Consider the following 14,348-nt stretch of genomic DNA (forward strand, 5'->3'; position numbering starts at 1 on the left):
GGAAAAATATGCAGCAAGACCAGCGTTTAAAAATGCACATTGCAGAACGCAAACATATGCGTTTTTTCATGCTGCCCATTGACTTGCATTATATGCGTTTTCCGCAACGCTAATGACCTAGTAGATGCAGTAGTGAGCAATGTTGCTATTTTTGCAGATGATACAAAATTGTGCAGAATCATCAACTCTCAGGAAGATAGTGTCATATTGCAACAGGATCTGGATAGGATGGCTATATGGGCACATACATGGCAGATGAAATTCAATGTTGACAAATGTAAAGTCATGCATTTTGGTCGTACCAATGGTCTAGCACCATACAAAATAAATGGGATACAGTTGGGAACATCAAACTTGGAGAAGGACTTAGGAGTACTCATCGACAACAAGTTAAATAATCGTACTCAATGCCAAGCCGCTGCAGCTAAAGCGAACAAAATTTTGGGATGCATTAAAAGGGAAATAAAAACTCGAGATGCTAGCATAATATTGCCCCTGTTTAACTCTCTAGTAAGGCCACATCTGGAATATGGAATTCAGTTCTGGGCACCACATTACAAAAAAGATATTGCAGTTTTAGAGCAGGTGCAGAGACGAGCTACAAAATTGATACGTGGGATGGAAGGTCTCGCTTACCAAGAAAGGTTAGATAAACTGGGTTTATTTAGTCTAGAGAAAAGACGCCTTAGAGGAGATCTAATTAACATGTATAAATACATTAGAGGGCAATATAATAGCTTGGCGGATGAGCTTTTTGTCCCTAGGCCTTCTCAAAGGACTAGAGGACATGAGCTGCGCATGGAGGAAAAACGTTTTAGCCATTTATTTAGGAAAGGGTTCTTTACAGTAAGAGTGGTTAAGATGTGGAATGCATTGCCACAGGAAGTCGTTATGGCAAACTCTATACCTGCATTTAAAGGGGGCTTAGATGCTTTCCTTGCGTTGAAAGACATCCATGGCTACAATTACTAGGTTATGCCTAATGATGTTGATCCAGGGATTTTATCTGATTGCCATCTGGAGTCAGGAAGGAATTTTTCCCATTTGGGGCTAATTGGACCATGCCTGGTAGGGTTTTTTTCGCCTTCCTCTGGATCAACAGGGGTATGTGGGGGACGGGCTGGAGTTGTACTTTGTACTGGTTGAACTCGATGGACGTATGTCTTTTTTCAGCCAAAATAACTATGTAACTATGTAACTAATGTTTTTGCCTAGTGTGTTCCTACACTGAGTGATACCGGACAGCAGGTGATTCAAATCAACAGCACACACTCAGGCTAGGTGCACACTGCATTGCGGGGAAACGGTGCGTTTTTGCCGCTAATGGAAGTCTATGGGCTGCAGGAAAAACGCATATCAAAATCGCATATGCGTTTTTGATGCGTACGTTTTCAAAAACACTGGTTTTGTTGCATAATCTTCAAAAACGCACATAATGAAAGTCAATAGCGATGCAATGTTATGTGTTTTTGGTAAAAAAAAATGTTACTCATCTGTTAGCCGGGCGCATCCGGCAGGCTGTTAATTCCAATCATAATTACAGTCACGTAAGAAAACTGTGAATGTAAACGCCGCAGGTGGCGCTAATTGCATTCCTTGTTAAGGTGACAATATGTATATTAAAGAAGAGAGTTAATTAAATGACAAATAAGCCGGCGGCACTGTAACAGATCAAGCCGCCGGCTTGCTTCGTGTCTCGCTCTCCTCCCCCCTTGTCCTCTGTTGTAGAGAGCCTTGGGGAGGGGACTCGTGTCCCCCCAGAGTGTTCATCGCAATAAAAGAAGCAGGATCCCCTGCCTCGACGAACGACTCTGGGGGGACACGCATGACCCCCCCGCCCCCCAGGGCTCTATACGAGAGAGGGCAAGGGAGGAGAGCGAGACACGAAGCAAGACGGCGGCTTGATCTGTTACATTGCCGCCGGCTTATTTGTCATTTAACTCTCTTCTTTAATATACATATTGTCACCTTAACAGGGAATGCAATTAGCGCCACCTGCGGCGTTTACATTGACATTCACAGTTAGCCGGGCGCATTACATACATCCGTTAGCCAGGCGCATCCGGCCTTTACATTCACAGTTTTCTTACGTGACTGTAATTATGATTGGAATTAACAACAACAGCGCCACCTGCCAGATGTGCCCGGCTAACGGATAAGTACCAAAAAAATTGTTTTATGATGTATGTACACTTCCTGTTGGCTTCCTAGTGATTTTCATAAAACGCAAAAGAAAAATGCATACAAAACACATATGCGTTGTGTATGTGAACCGCAAACACATTTTAAAAAATGCACGCAAAACACTTGAAAAACGTATCTGCTGTAAAAAACTGCTAATTCAAACGCACCAAAAATGCTTTAAAAACGCACACAACATAAAATGAAACATGACATAAAACGCAGCCTTTCCTGTCATGTTATGTGTGCACCCAGCCTCATAATTAGATCTTTAACTTGCCAATCTCCTTCATTAGCGAGTCACACACCTGCAGTCAGTGGAGCTCTTCATAATTATTCTCAGTCAGTGGTGTGGAAAGTATTGCATCATTAGAGATGGACCGAACCTCCAATTTTCGGTTTGCGAACCACACGCTTAAGTTCGGTTCACGCGAACTTTTGCGAACTGCAATAGACTTCAATGGGGAGGTGAACTTTGAAAACTAGAAAAATTTATGCTGGCCACAAAAGTGATGGAAAAGATGTTTCAAGGGGTCTAACACTTGGAGGGGGGGCATGGCGGAGTGGGATACACGCCAAAAGTCCCGGGGGAAAATCTGGATTGGACGCAAAGCAGCGTTTTAAAGGCAGAAATCACATTGAATGCTAAATTGCAGCCCTAAAGTGCTTTAAAACATCTTGCATGTGTATACATCAATCAGGGAGTGTAATTAGAGTACTGCTTTACACTGACACACCAAACTCACTGTGTAACGCACCGCAAACAGAGGGTTGCGTAGTGACGGCCGTGCTGGACTGGTGCGCAACATGGCGAGAGTGCAGGCCATGGCGGTTTTCAAGCCCATATGGTCGCCGGGCTGTGGTAGCTCAATGATAGAACAGTGACTGTCCAGCTGATCAAATTTGGTCTGACCACAATGAAGCAACGACCTTATTATCTTTGGTGTGCCAACCCCCGAGACACTCATATAGACGGCGGTCATTGCTTCATTGTGATATGCAAGCCCCTTCACTGCGGCAAGGTAATGATCACAAAGGGGAATGGGCACATGTACATGCCTTTTGTTTTGTTGCAGCTGCACTGCAACAAGAAAAAATAGGCAGGCATGTACACGCACCAGAAAAATTATTATAGCGGCCACTGCTAGCAGCGGCCTTAAAAATTCAGTAATCCGCCTGGAGTCCTGGACCCTGTTGGTGGTGGCTAAGAAGGCAGTAAAGCAGCCTGCAGGTAGAGATGCTGTGTGGGGAGCGACTTAGTCTTGGGGCAGGCAGTCACACGGTGTGCAGGCAGAGATGCTGTGTGTGGGGACTGACTTAGTCTTTGGGCAGGCCTGAGCGTGCTTTGCAGACAAGGCTTCCGTGGTCAGATGGACCCTTGACCCAACGCTGTGTGCCAGAGATGTCACCACTTCCCTTTCAACATCACGGTACAGTTTAGATATCGCCTTTTTTGAGAAAAAATTGCGGCCTGGTATCTTCCACTGCGGTGTGTGGCTTTGCTTTTGTGTGCGGCTTTTCCTTATGTGGTCATCCCATTGCAGTTTGTGCTTTGTAATCATGTGCCTTCGTAAGGTAGTTGTCCCTACGTGGGTCTTGGTCTTTCCACGGCTCAATTTTCGGTGGCAGCGAGTAGAGATGGCATTGCTCTCATCTGAGGTAGACACACAAACAAATTTCCACACCGCTGAGCCCTGGCGTGATGGCACTTTGGTGGTGGCGGCCAACTGAGTGTTAAGTGGGGTGCCAGAATCAGAGCAGAAGGAGGAAGATTTGTCACGCTTCCGTGCAGAAGCTGAGAAAGATGAAGTGTTCTGTGTTAAATAGTCAACTACGTCCTGACAATATTTGGGGTTGATGGCACGTGCCTTCTTCTGAACACTGTACTTTGGTCAAGGGCCACACGACACCACAACAGCGTGACCTCGAACAGACCTGCCAGGTGACTTGCCTCTACCTTTTGTTTTGTCCATATTGGGGAGGGATGAAGGTATGCACTGACTTGACTAATACAATGTGCAGTCACACAGGTGCAGTTATCAGGTATGCACGGAGTGGTATATCACACTGCGTGCACTCACGTAGGTAGGTGGGTGCACTGAACACAACAGGTAGGTATATGTAGTGATGAGGTGGGTGCACTGAACACAACAGGTAGGTATATGTAGTGATGAGGTGGGTGCACTGAACACAACAGGTAGGTATATGTAGTGATGAAGTGGGTGCACTGAACACAACAGGTAGGTATATGCAATAATGGGTATTACAATGTGCCCCTGTCACACACAGACCGGTAGCGGGCAGGCACAGTGACACTGCGTGCGCTCAGCTCACGTAGGTAGGTGGGTGCACTGTGAACAACAGGTAAGTAGGTATATGCAGTACTGGGTATTACAATGTGCACCTGTCACACACACACAGGTAGTCACTGAATGTGCTGGGCCTGGCAGTGGCACACACACAGTATGAATTATCAAGGCTGTCTATGCAAGTGTCAGTGGGACACACAGAAAAAAAATAGATCACAAGAACAAGATTAGCTCTCAAAAGAGCTGTTGTGGGGTGCTATTTTAGCAATAAGAATCAGCAAGGAGCAAGCTAACAAGCCTACAAGAGCCTAACTAATCTTTCCCTATGAGAGTCTGCAGCAGCAGCTGTCCCTTCTCTATTTACTGCAGGCACACGTGAGTGTAATGGCCGGCGATGCCTGCCTTTTTATAAGGGGGGGGGAGTGGCTCCAGGAGGGAGTGTAGCCTGATTGGCTACAAAGTGCCTGCTGACTGTGATGTAGAAGGTCAAAGTTGACCCTAATGGTGCATTATGGGGGCGAACCGAACTTCCGGTAAAGTTTGCGGTTTTCCACAATCGCAAACCCCCGGAAGTTCACCGGGAACCGTTCGCCGGGGAACCGTTCGGGCCATCTCTATGCATCATCCAGTAGAAATATAAAGAAGGAATCCGTAATAACTTCCATTACTCTTAGTTGAGGTGTTCACGCATTCACTAACGCCTGGGGCCCACTGGAGTGATTTCAGCAGCGTTTTGGTATTGCCAGCAAACCCAAAAAGCGCTATGCCTATAAAAAGGGGATGAAGTTGAGCCCACTGGGGTGATTGCGATTTGGCCAAATCATAACCGCAGTGCCTGCACATTTTCCTTGCGATCGCAATTCAATGTTAAAGAGGAACTTCAGTCTAAACAAACATACTGTTATTAAGTTACATTAGTTATGTTAATTAAAATAGGTAATATAACCTCTTACCCACCCTGTTTTAAAAGAACAGGCAAATGTTTTTTCATAAGGGCAGCCATTATTTTGGTTGAAAAGAGGTGACAGGGAGCTAAGACACAGTTCAAACTGTCCTGATCACCCCTCCCAGCTGCGCGCGCTAGGCTTCAAATCTCAAATTCAAAATAAAAAAAAATCCACCAAAACAGCAGAAGGAGAAAATCAGAAATCCCTTCATGTTTTGCACAGCATCAGGTGAAAAATGCCTGGCCAGTTTTCTTCTGTGCGGCTAAAAATGAGGCTTGGGTAAGAAAAACAAAGTTCTGATGTTGTGAAACTGTTAAAGAAACACCAGGCCTTTGCAGTGCTGCTGAGTAGATTTTTAGTTTGGAGTCCAAAAAAGAGATAATAGAGAGATGGGCACATCTTGTTTAACAGACATTCATCTGCAGATCAGATCCACAAGGATGGATCTTAAGATCTGCAGATGATTGTCAGATATGCAGATTAATGTCTGTTAAGCAAGTTGTGTATGAGGATCTGCAGATATCATACACTATGATCTATGAATGCATTTTGCAGGAACGGATCTTTTGCAGGAACGGATCTTTTGCAGATACTGATCTTTTGAATGTGTACAGCATTATCTGATGGGGAGTTCAGCTCAATAGAATATACAGAGTATGGCTCTCATACTACATGCAAGGGGATAAAATCTTTCAAGTGTGTACACACCATTAGGCTGCATACACACATCCAATCTTAATCTGCAGATAGGCCAATGTTACCACTGCCATGTAGTATGGGGGCCAACAGATTTTGAATACTATGAACAGACTGTACAGGTATGCTCTCATACTACATGGAAGCGCTAAAATTGGCCAGTTATCTGCACATAAAAACTATCAATGCGACGGGCACTTAACCACTTAAGGACTGCAGTGTTAAAACCCCCTAAAGACCATGTAGAAGCTTTCCAGAGGCGCCAATAGAATAAAAGTCACTTAAACGAGCTTAAAACCGATGGGGCAGTGGTGGGACTATCCCATCCATGCAGACAAAGCAAACAAAGGAAGGACTGTGGCATCAACAGTCAAACAACAATTTTATTTATACTCCACGGTAAAAATAGGCAACGGGTTTCACGGGCTCAATCCCGCTTCATCAGGCCAATCAAAAAGGAGCATACAGCTTAACCTCTTGACGACCAGCTAACGCCGATTGGCGTAAACTGGTCGTCTGCGGGTTACCATGGAAACGGCCGCTCGATCGAGCGGCCTTTCCATGTCAGTTCACGGAGGGTGTCTCCGTGAACAGCCGGAGAGCCGCCGCTCGCGGCTCGCCGGCAATATGTAAACAGGCGGGGAAGAAATCCCCGCTGTTTACATCATACGGCGCTGCTGCGCAGCAGCGCCGTAAGGCAGATCGGCGATCCCCGGCCTCTGATTGGCCGGGGATCGCCGCATTCTCATTCGCCGGCATCTGTTGTAGGCGGCGCAGGACGGATCTCCGTCCTGCGCTGCCCATAGGAGGAAGGGAAACGCCGGAGGGGGACGGAGGCGGAAAATGGCTGCGGAGGGGGGCTTTAAGGAGCCCCCCCCGCCGAACGAACAGAGCCGGCGGCGATCAGACCCCCCAGCAGGACATCCCCCTAGTGGGGAAAAAAGGGGGGGTAGTCTGATCGCCCTGGCTCACTCCTGATCGGTGCTGCGGGCTGGAGAGCCCAAGCAGCACCGATCATTGCAGGAAGCCCTGGTCGGCAAGTGGTTAACAGCATCAAAACCACACTGAGGCGCTCAGTGTGGTTTTGATGCTGTTAAGCTGTATGCTCCTTTTTGATTGGCCTGATGAAGCGGGATTGAGCCCGTGAAACGCGTTGCCTATTTTTACCGTGGAGTATAAATAAAATTGTTGTTTGACTGTTGATGCCACAGTCCTTCCTTTGTTTGCTTTGTCTGCATGGATGGGATAGGCCCACCACTGCCCCATCGGTTTTAAAGAGACTCTGTAACAAATTTTTCAGCCTTAGTTCTTCTATCCTATAAGTTCCTATGCCTGTTCTAATCTGCTCTGGCTTACTGCAGTCTTTCCTAACTGCACTGTCTCTGTAATAAATCAATGTATCTTTCCTCTGTCCTGTTTGTCGGGCTAAGGCTTGATTGTGTGGAATGTGCAGGGCTGCTTGTGATTGGTAGAAGCGATACACACCCTCTGCAGGCCCCCTGCACACTCTGAATGACTCACACACTATGCTTAGCTGAGCCTATTAGAAGCTGGTTAGTTTGTTTGTAAACACTGCCTAAAACTGTTAATTACAAGCCAGGATTGCAGCAGAGAGTGGCAGAAACAGCACAGAGGGGCACAGGAGAAAATAATGAATAGAATGGTATGCTTTTTATTGTAAGAATATTAGAGTACAGATTCTCTTTAAGCTCGTTTAAGTGACTTTTATTCTATTGGCGCCTCTAGAAAGCTTCTACATATTGCTAATCCACCCTTGGTGGAGGGTTGTACCCATCTTCTTCCCATCTACAGAGAGCGACTTTTAATCCTGAGTGGGGTCAGGTTAATCTCCCCACCTGCCTTCACAGTGGTTGCCTAATGGTAACCCTGGTTTGTGAGTATTAAATTGTTATATTACTCATTATTAATTATCATCTATACAATATCACACTATTGGGCTCTTGGTGTCCCCCCTCCCTTTACCCCCTAAAGACCAGGCCGTTTTTCAGAAAAAGAGCCACTGAAGCTTTAGGCTACTTACACACCACGACATTGCGTTTTAGGGGACGTTATGGTCACATAACGTGCCCCTAACGCAACGTATGGTGGTTGTCACAGGAGGCCCTTTGGTCAGATCGCAAATTGCCTTCCAAACGGTGCCAGCGCACGGATCGTGCGAACTCTGGTCGCAGTCAATGCGCAGGAACCGTTGGGGAATTGGCCGCAGACAAACCAGAAGGGAGCCTGTGAGGTACGGTAATTACAACCTACACACGATTCAGGGTATAACTGCCACCACCTCGGTTACCATGGGCCCGAGGAGCCCGCTGACTGACTAGTTCTGTGAATAAAAACGATTAAACACACTCTATTCTGTCTAGCCAACAACAAACAATAGTAGTAGCGTCTCTCCAGAGACCTGGGATCAGTTTCTGTGTATGGCTGAAAAGCAGGGTCGCGGAACAGTGAATGACTTTGATAAAGTCTTTTATTCACAGGCAAAATAAATAATTAATATATACAGACAATTATTAAAATCAACAATTATTAAAACAGTAATAGCCAGTATGAAATAAAAAGGGAGAAAATACTTAGGGTTTGTGGAAATATGTCCTTTTGTGGGAAAATCATCAAGTCCTTGGTTTCAAGTTTGCAAAGTTCTTTGTTCCAGAGATAAATTCAAAGTTCAGCAAGATTTAAAATCCAAACAAAATGGAGGATGCCCTTTGTTCAGTTCCGACAAGATGGCCGCTAGCCATGTGCCCTTTGTTTCAGAGCTCAATTCAAAGTTCAGCAAGATGGCCGCCAGCCATGTGTCCTCTGGCTGGCAGCAGAATGTTCTCATATAGATGGAATTGGAGGACTGCAGGCGGAGTCCCTTGCAACCACTTTTGAACAATGTCCATCTTTGGGTGGAGCCTCAAGTACAGCCCAGGGGTTGGACAGGGGCGGTGAGCCCCCTGGCTGAGTGCTCTATGCCCACCAAATATGACATTTGTCATATCTCGGCTTATGCTTTCCTCACACACATGACCATCATATATTCATATTTCTCAGACTAGGCCAGTTCATATGATACCAAACTTGGACATGTTTGCATGCCCGCTTAAAAAACAGTGGAATCCCCCGAATTCTGGTTATGCCAGTGGCCCCAATTTAATATCAAAATACTCACAAGATCCGGACCAACAGAATGATATAACTTCCACAGCTCTCCGATGTATGGTACTTCTAAAACATGCGTAAAGATCATAACTCTATGTTTCCCTATTCTGGCTGAATGGTTCCGCTAAGTCTGCCTCCTGCTGGGATTAGCTTCCTTGGCTCTGAAAAGACTCCTGGTTTGTTAATTAACATCTGAGTGTTACACCTCTGGCTTAATTATCAAGTCACAGGGCCAGGTTTCCTACCAGCTGGTAAAGGTGGGGGGGGGGGGGACTGCCTTTTTAAAAAACCAGGAATGTCAGTCTCTAATTGCTTGCCCGACCACAATCAATGGCAATCGGCGCAATAAACCGAGTGCGTTCTCGTTTCTCACAGCTGTTCCGTGACACCTCCCCTTCCTGATGCTGTAAGGGGGTTGTCAACTTGTCATCAAGACATCCTCCGTAGCAGCCATTGGCGCTGTTGGGTCTAGTTCCCCCTGACACCGGGACAGCCCGTCGGGGTTCTGGTGTCGGCTGCCCGCTGCGTGTCGGCCAACCTGGCTGACGAGTCTTGAGCTGCCGGCACGGCGGGAAAACCCATTGGCGCCTGCGGCTCGGTTCCACTGGACAGGTCGCAGTCTGCTACCCTCAGGTTTGACCCGACATGGACCATTCTGGACAGGGCGTTTGCACCACTGCTGTCAGATGTGATGTCTGCCAGGACTGCTGACAACGGGCAGTGGTGTGGGTAGGTCAACAGCCAGCCCAATCAGGGGTTCCCTGCTAAGCAGCTGTGGACCTAAGAGAACCCCACGGGAATCCCTGGACCTTCCCAGCTCCTGACAGACGGCACATGCTTTGCAGTAGTTTGCTACATCCCTGTTCATCCTGGGCCAATAAAACTGTCTCCGAAAACGGGCAAGTGTCTTGCGGACACCAGAGTGTCCTGTCAGGGAATTATCATGTACGGATTTCAGCACATGTCCCCTGAACGCACTCGGGACCACAAGCCATTTGGTATTCGCATGTGATCTACTGGTAGGGGGCTGTACAGACTCGCTGTACAGTCTCCCACCTTCCCAGTACACCTTGAAAGCGGCCCCGTCTGCGAGGGACTCAGAGGCTTGCTGCCTGAGCACCTGCAGGCTTGGGTCGCTTTGTAGTGCTGCTGTGAATACGCTGTCAGTTTCAGCCAACTGGCTCATGTTACACGAGGCCAGCGGCTGAAAGGTCTCATCCCCGCGGTCAGAGGAGGGGGAGGAGGCCAGAACCCCCTCCACCTGTTCTGAGCTCGGGTTCTGAGCAGTACAGCTGCGCGGTACGGCTAGCACAGGTACACCTTCAGAAGGCCACAGACGGGCATTACTCAAATCATCGTTGCATGCATTAATGACATTGACAGGTATAGACATTTTTTCATTACAGACAGGTTGTACAGTAAACTCAGGTACAGTTACATCATCATCACAACAGACAGTCTGTATATCAAACTCAGGTGCCTTTGAAGCAGGCACTATTGAACCGGGTACCCTTGAACTGGGCACATTCAACCCACCTCCCCCTGTTGCTCCCCCAAGTGTATAAAGTACCTGGTGGTGGGTGGAGAGTCCGTCTCCTTCCGTGAGCGACAAGGCGGTTGTGGCAGGTTCGTAGTAGGACACAAGCTTGCCCAAATCAGTCCCCAGCAACACAGGGACTGGGAGATCCTTCACAACCCCAACAACCCTTTCTTGAACTCCCACCCCCCAGTCGATGGACACCCGAGCTTGGGGAAAGTGAGAAAGAGTGCCCTCTACTCCAGTAAGGGCAAGGGATCGGCTGGAGCTGATGCTCTCCTTTTGCACAAGGTGTGAATGAACTAACGTGATGTCAGCTCCAGTGTCTCGGAATCCGGTGACAACTTTGTCGTTCACTCTAACAGGCTGCTGCTGGTCGGTTTGGTCGCGGATTTCCTTTCCGCGGGCAAACAGAACAAAATCTGATGATTCAGGCTGTGGTTCGCTGGCGGGTTGCCTCTGCTGTGGGTGAGGTACAGGTGATACAGGTGCTGCAGGTGCTGGTGGTGTCTGTCTCCGCTCCGGACAGTCTAATTTCATGTGTCCGGGCTGGCGGCAGTAGTGACAGGTGACCTCTCCAGGGGCTGCAGGACTGGGTGCAGCAGCTGTGCTGGGTGGCCTCGGTGGCTGACGGCTCACAGGGGCAGGAGAGTCTGCCGCGGTATTGAGCTGACCTCCTCTCCAGCTGGATGGGACAGTTCTGCATGCATCAGGCACCCGGGTAGTCGCAAAAGTCTCAGCGAGGTCTGCAGCGACAGTTGCTGACGCCGCCTTGCGCTCTAGCACAAACTGTCGTACATCAGCAGGGCAAATGTTCAGAAATTGTTCCAGGACTATCAAGTCCTCCAGGACACCATATGACCCTTTGGTGAGGCCTAGAGTCCACTGGCGGAGTGTGGTGAGCAAGCTACTGACCACATCTCGGTACGAATCAAAAGACTTTTTCTGCTAGGCCCTGAACTTTTTGCGATAGGCTTCTGGCGTCAGCTGGTATTTAGTAATGATAGCGTCTTTTATAGCAGCATAATCATTATGCTTTTCCGCAGGTAACTCTGCGAAAGCATAAAGCGCTTTGTAGCGCAGCAAAGGTGTCAGATGTCTGGCCCACTGGTCTTGGGACAGACGACACTGACGGCATGCTTTTTCAAAAGAGCGCAGAAACAAGTCAATGTCCGTGTCTTTTTCAATATTAGCAAATTTAAATTTTGCACTTAGGGGTGGTGCAGCTCCTTCAGCAGGGAAGCTGGGCGAAGAACTCTGGCTGGCCTGTTGCACTTTTGCCATGTTTAGCTCATGCTGTCGTTGGCGCTCCCATTCTCGCTCAGCGGCATCCCTCTCCGCGTGGCGTTTTGCAGCTGCAGCAGCAGCAGCCTGGCATTCCTCTCGCATGTACTGCAGGTACTTGTCCAGGTCCGTCTCCATCAACTGTCGTAATGCCTGCTGCATTAGCGGATCAGTACAAACGGACAGTCCAGTACTGGCCAGTTCCGGGCGAGTACTTTTAGAAACTCTGGGATTGGGGACCATACTGACATTCTCCTGCGTAACTGTTAATGCAGGGCCCTCAGGATGCACAACCTCTGTACGGTCAGGATTCTCAGTCTCTGGTTCCCTTCGGTTTGAGTCAGATGGGCTGGTATCCACTTCAGCAGACACATCCAGCTCCCGCAGTTGCTGTCTATCCCATCTGGACAAGTCTGCTATCAGGTCCCGTTTGTTCTTGCGGAGGATGTCAATGCCCCTCGCTTCGCAAAGATTTTCCAGGTCTGCTAGGCACATGTTCTGGTAGTTCCCGGACATTTCCATGCCAAATAAAATAAAACTTTTGGGGAGGGGTACTGGCTACACAGTCTCTCTGTATATATAAAAAATATATTGCCTTCCAGCTACACCAACGAATTAGTTCGTTTCTGGATAGCGCTAGCGCTATCTTGGATACTTTTCAGCACAACACAGGTCCCACCCGCTGCCAAGCACTGTCACAGGAGGCCCTTTGGTCAGACCGCAAATTGCCTTCCAAACGGTGCCAGCGCACAGATCGTGCGAACTCTGGTCGCAGTTAATGCGCAGGAACCGTTGGGGAATTGGCCGCAGACAAACCAGAAGGGAGCCTGTGAGGTACGGTAATTACAACCTACACACGATTCAGGGTATAACTGCCACCACCTCGGTTACCATGGGCCTGAGGAGCCCGCTGACTGACTAGTCCTGCGAATGAAAACGGTTAAACACACTCTATTCTGTCTAGCCAACAACAAACAATAGTAGTAGCGTCTCTCCAGAGACCTGGGATCCGTTTCTGTGTATGGCTGAAAAGCAGGGTCGCGGAACAGTGAATGACTTTGTTAAAGTCTTTTATTCACAGGCAAAATAAATAATTAATATATACAGACAATTATTAAAATCAACAATTATTAAAACAGTAATAGCCAGTATGAAATAAAAAGGGAGAAAATACTTAGGGTTTGTGGAAGTATGTCCTTTTGTGGGAAAATCATCAAGTCCTTGGTTTCACGTTCGCAAAGTTCTTTGTTCCAGAGATAAATTCAAAGTTCAGCAAGATTTATGGCTGAATGGTTCCGCTAAGTCTGCCTCCTGCTGGGATGAGCTTCCTTGGCTCTGAAAAGACTCCTGGCTTGTTAATTAACATCTGAGTGTTACACCTCTGGCTTGATTAGCAAGTCACAGGGGCAGGTTTCCTACCAGCTGGTAAGGGGGGGGGGGGACTGCCTTTTAAAAAAAACCCCAGGAATGTCAGTCCGTGTCACATGGCTGTCTCCTGTACAGCGCTGCCATAGATCGCATCGCTGTACCCTGTGAAAGACAGCAATTTCGCGGTCTAACAGTCTCCTAGCGGTGATCGCTGCTGGGAGACTGAAGGCAGGGCGGAGCTCCCCCTACCAAGCGGAGATGCGCGTGCATCAGCACGTGCGATCTCCTGCAAAACAGGCCTGCAGGACCTTATGCCGTTTGGCGTTAGGCAGTCCTGGGGCTGCCTCCACGGCCACGCCCATCGGCATGATGTGGTCGGCAAGTAGTTAAATCCAGATAAGTCGCAGCAGACCCAAACTTGCAGATCCGTTCTAACATAGTAATGTGAATGGATCCTATTGATTAACATAGGATTTGTTTGCCTCTGTTCCAGCCTGTTGCACTAAATGCAGAGCAGGATCATCCACCAGGCAACCTAGACAGGGGCCTAGTAGGTATCAAGGGGCCCACCTGTCACCTTTGCTGACCTCCCTCCACTTTAGCTTGCCAAAAGGACCACAGAGGGGTGCCAAATGTACTACCTTGCCTAGGGACCCTTTACATCTTAATCCATCTCTGGATAAACTGACTGGTTTAAGGCCAATATCAGCCAGGCCTAACTAGGAAATATGGATGGATGTTGAGCAGAAAAGATTTTAAATGTAAGAAATATGTGTGAAGTGTTGTGGTAAGCAGAGTGTCAGTAACTTTTCCTATCCATTAGCTGGATTACAGTGTCTTGGATGAGTGACTCAGAGCTAA

The sequence above is a fragment of the Hyperolius riggenbachi genome, chromosome 10, assembly GCF_040937935.1.
Source record: "Hyperolius riggenbachi isolate aHypRig1 chromosome 10, aHypRig1.pri, whole genome shotgun sequence".
Classification (NCBI taxonomy): domain Eukaryota; kingdom Metazoa; phylum Chordata; class Amphibia; order Anura; family Hyperoliidae; genus Hyperolius; species Hyperolius riggenbachi.